The sequence below is a fragment of the Octodon degus genome, unplaced genomic scaffold, assembly GCF_000260255.1.
Source record: "Octodon degus isolate 3935 unplaced genomic scaffold, OctDeg1.0 scaffold00062, whole genome shotgun sequence".
Lineage (NCBI taxonomy): Eukaryota > Metazoa > Chordata > Mammalia > Rodentia > Octodontidae > Octodon > Octodon degus.
Window position 1 is genome coordinate 6137609 of NW_004524638.1, and position 4830 is coordinate 6142438.

Consider the following 4830-nt stretch of genomic DNA (forward strand, 5'->3'; position numbering starts at 1 on the left):
TAAATTCTTTTGTCTGGGAGTCTTTGAGCTCAGATGTACGTCTTTTCTGACTTAAGGCTCACGTCAGATTGGAAAATATACCATCAGCTTCCCTGGTCTGCAAGCTTCCAGACTTGGTCGGGGACTGTACCATCTGCTCTCTCAGGGCGCCAGTTCAGCACCTGCCAAGTTCAAACCTTGTACTTCTCAGAATTCAGAGTTCAAGAGCCAGCTCCTTGTTTTAGTGAAAGAGAGAGAGAGAGAGAGAGAGAGAGAGAGAGAGAGAGAGAGACAGAGACAGAGACAGAGAGATAGATAGAGAGAGCGCACTCCTATTAGTTCCCTTTCTCTAGTGAACACAAACTAACACAGTTGTTATGGTAGTTTAAGAGATTTGGACCTAAGCCATGGTACCTAAGCCATACAAAGACAGCAAAGGTAATAATAGTAGTTTTACTGTGTAAATTATTTTTAAATATGAGATAAGCAATTGTTTTCTGACTTGAAGTAGACATTTTTATTGAGGTAAGACATGCTCATACTCCTTCACTGTATTGATATAAATTTTGTGCCTCAAGACAAACTTGTATTATCAGCACACTATTTCCATGAGTCAGAAATCCAGGCACGGATCAGTGTGGTCCTCTGGCCATTCCCTCACAGTTCTAATCAAATTTTAGGCTTAGTTAGAGTCTCCTTAGAGACTCAGGGTTCACTTTCATGTTTATGTGGTTGTTGGCAGCATTTCTCACCCTAAAGTGAAGAGCTCATAGTAGCTTGTTTCTTTGAATCCCTAGGTAGACTATCTCTAAACATCTCCTCTTTGAGCTGTGCATCCTCTGCTAAAGTGATACCTAGGTAAGTAATGCTCACTTCTCATGATCTTCTTTTAAATTAAAGTAAACTGATTAGGCACCTTATCACACAAGGGACTGATCAGCATTTTAGCTGAGAATAGATCAGCGACCTCTCATGCTGAACATCTCCTTCTATGTTTTATATGAAGTGTAGCAATACAATTTAAATGTCTATGGATTAATCTAGAAGAAATGGATGGAATCCTACATACATATGCACAAATAAAACTGAACCAAAAAGACATAAAATCAGGTCAGCAAGACAGCTCAGTGGACTAAAACATCTGCTTAGACAAGCTTAGGCAAGTGCAGGGACTGTGGTTCAATCCCCGGAACCAAATGCCACACCAGTCCTGCCCCCAGGGTGGGCTGAGTTGGAGTCCAGGCGTAGTGCTGTATGCTTGTAATCCCAGTGCTGGGTGGCTGAAAACAGGAGGATCACTATTAGTCTGTAGCTGCATAGTGAGACCACATAACAACCAACTACAGTTAAAAGAAGACAAAAAACCATGGATAATCCAATAATAAGCAATGAAATTGAGATAGTAATAAAAAATATCAACTAAGAAAAGTCCGGGATTTGAAGGACTCACTGCTGAATCATGTAAGAGCTTCAGGGAAGATGTGACTCCCAATATACCTCAAAGTCCAATGACACTGAAAGGAGAGGAGTACTCCCAACTTCAATCCTAGAAACTAGGGCAAATGGTTCCAAAGCCACACAAAGACTCAAACAAAGAAGAAAACTATAGGACAATGTCTTTCATGAACATAGATGCAAACTCAACTAGATGCTGGCAAATAGAATGTAACAAATCATGAAAAAGTTCATATGGTGTAACTGAGTAGGCTTCCTCTTAGGAATCATTCGACATACACAAATTAGTAAATGCAATGTGTTGCATAAATAAAGCAAAGAAAAAGATCACACAATCATCTGAACAGAAAAAGCTTTGTCAAAATCCAACAACTGTTCATGATATCAACCTTGAAGAAAATGAGTGTAAAAGGACTTTATCTCGATCTGATAGGAACCATTTACAAAAAAACCTACTATAAATATTTTATTAAATAGAGAAATATTTAAAGCTTATTCTTTAATATAAGGAACAAAACAAAAATTCCACTATCATCACTCCTATTCAATATAGTACTCATAATCAGGGAAATCAGGCAAGAGAAAAAATAAAAAGGAAATGTACTGTAAAGGAAGAAGCCAAACTGTCTTTATTAGTAGGTGACATGATAATTTACATAGAAGACCCAAGACACACTGTCAAAAGACTCATAGAGTTGACAATCAAATTTAGTAGCATATGTTTATTTCTTCATCTGGAAAATGTATATTCATCTCAGGAGTCGATTTTGTTTGATTGAGTCTTTGAATTTTGGGGCCCTCATCTTTTGAAATTCTTTATATGTTCTACATAGACATCCTTTGTCTGAGGGACAGTCAAGCTAAAAGTTTTTCCCAATTCATGGCTTTTCTTTTTACTCTTTTTTAAACTTTTACTGACTTTCCTTTTTATTGATTGTGCTTATTTCTTTTGACATACAAAAACCTTTTAAAATGTTCAATCTCATTGGTGAGTCAAGAAATGCAAATCGAAATGATCCTGAGAGTCCATCTTACCTCAGAAAGCACGTCTGTAATCATGTCTGCATCTTGTACAGCAAATACCCACTAGGAAGAGAGGAAACGATGTGTTAAAATTATTGAAAATGTCCTACCAATTTGATTTGAACCTGTCTCATTGCTATTTGTTTCTCAATAAAATTATGGAAAAAAGAGAAATGACTCAATAACAAATGCTGGAGAGGCTGTGGGTAAAACGGAGTGCTTCTCCACTATTGGTGGGAGTGTAGACTGGTACAACTACTATGAGCATCAGTGTGTAAATTCCTTAAAAAGCTGGGATTGGAGTTTTCATCCAACCCAGCTATTCCCCTCTTGGGTACTTTTCCAGAAGAACTAAAAACATCATATCATAGTAACATATGTGTACTCATATTTATAAAAATGTAATTTGTCACAGCTAAATCTTGGAAGCAATCCACATGTCCATCAACTGAGGAACTGATAAAAATATGTGGTATTTTTATATAATGGAGCATTACTCAGCTATAAAAAAGATAAATTTGAGGCTTTTTTTAGGTAAAGGGATATAACTAGAGACCATACTAGTAAGTGAAATAAATCAGACCCTCATGTACAAGCATCGTATTGTCTCAGTAGTGTAATAATCTGAAAAATGGGGTGATACAATCTCTCCCCAGAAAGAATAGCTATTATAAATCAACCAAGAACACATGTTGGAGAGGCTGTGGCAAAAAAGGAACACTTCTCCACTGCTGGTGAAAATGTCGACTGGTGCAATCTTTATGGGAATCAGTGTAGAGACTCTTTTAAAAACAGAGACTGGAAATCCTATTCAAGCCAGCTATTCTCCTACTGGGAATTATCCCGGAGGAACTGAAAATGTCATATCATAGTGATATATGCGTACCTATGTTTATAGCAGCCCAATTTGTGATAGCCAAATCTTGGAAACAACCAGGATGCCCATCTCATGAGGAATGCTTGAAAAAGATGTGGTACTTTTATACAATGGAGTATTACTCAGCTATAAAAAATGATAAACTCGAAGCATTTATATTTAAGTGGATGCCACTGGAAGATATACTCATAAGTGAAATAAACCAGACACACATGTGTAAATATCATATAATGTCCCTGGTATAAGAACTCTAAAGAGCAAATACACATAGAAAGGCAAAACAAAATTAAAAGCAAAGCGATAACTTGAGGATTAGACAATGAAGAGAGGGCAAGGAGAAAAGCTAGGAAATATTACAGGGGCAAGGCCATACATTTATATGCACAAGATGGATAAGAAAATGATTCTGAGAATCTTAAGCATGTTTTTGAAAATAACAGTTAATTGGTAGGATTCTCACCCTGACTAACTGTACATGCTGATACCTGTGAACTAAGCAACTGCACTGAAGATAGCAATGTGTAATGGTAGGGTCATGCTTGGAATGCCTGTCATTCTGGTCTTCTATATACGTACTGCTTGTCATGACATACCAATTACTGCCATACTGCCTCTCAAGTAAATGTTTGTTTAAAACAAAGAGTGATTAATAAATGAAAAGAAGAGACAAAAAAAGTCACAGGTCTGTCCTGTTACAATGCTGTATATGGTTAGATTTCTACATTTCTGTGTAAAATATGTAACTGCTTATTCATATTTTTAAAGTCTTCTTTTAATTTTTAAATTTTTTTCTTCATATTATGTATGGACTTAAAGGTTAACATATTAAAACTCAATGGAAAATACCTGTTCCATGGTATGCCTAAGATGTTTGATATTCAGACAGATAGGTTAAACCAAATGCATATGTTGTAGGGTAATAATAAGCTTCTTTTCTTGAGGGTTAACAACCTAAGTTTGCAGACCAAAAATTAGAGAAAAAGAAGGGCTGCAAGGACAGCCAACATTTTGGCCCTAGCCTTTCAAGGTTGGTGAAGACTCAGGACATAGGAGAACTTATACTATAACATCGTGTAAGTCAGTTGTGCCCCACACTTTCTGATCAAGGAGATTATGGGGCCACAGAGGAATGTGATCAATGATGTAGAATGTGGCTAAGGAGAATCACTTGGAGAGAAAACATTCTCTCAGGGTTTTACAGAGAGCAAATTGGTCAAGCAATGGCCGTGACTCATCCACATGGCTGACACTGACAAAGGATCTACCAAGTATGGTACAGGGTTTCAGGATAAATCCTGAGGGAACTTGACTGACTATGTCAGATATAAACATTACATTTCCTGTTATATAGGTCTTGCTTTATCTTGGTCTTAACCATCCAGCAGAAAGGTAAAAAAACAAGGTATAAGGGATGAAGACATGTTGCTATGCTGAGCTCTAACAGGCTCAGGTCAACAACTTCTGACATTGCCAGTCCTGCAGATGACCAACTACTA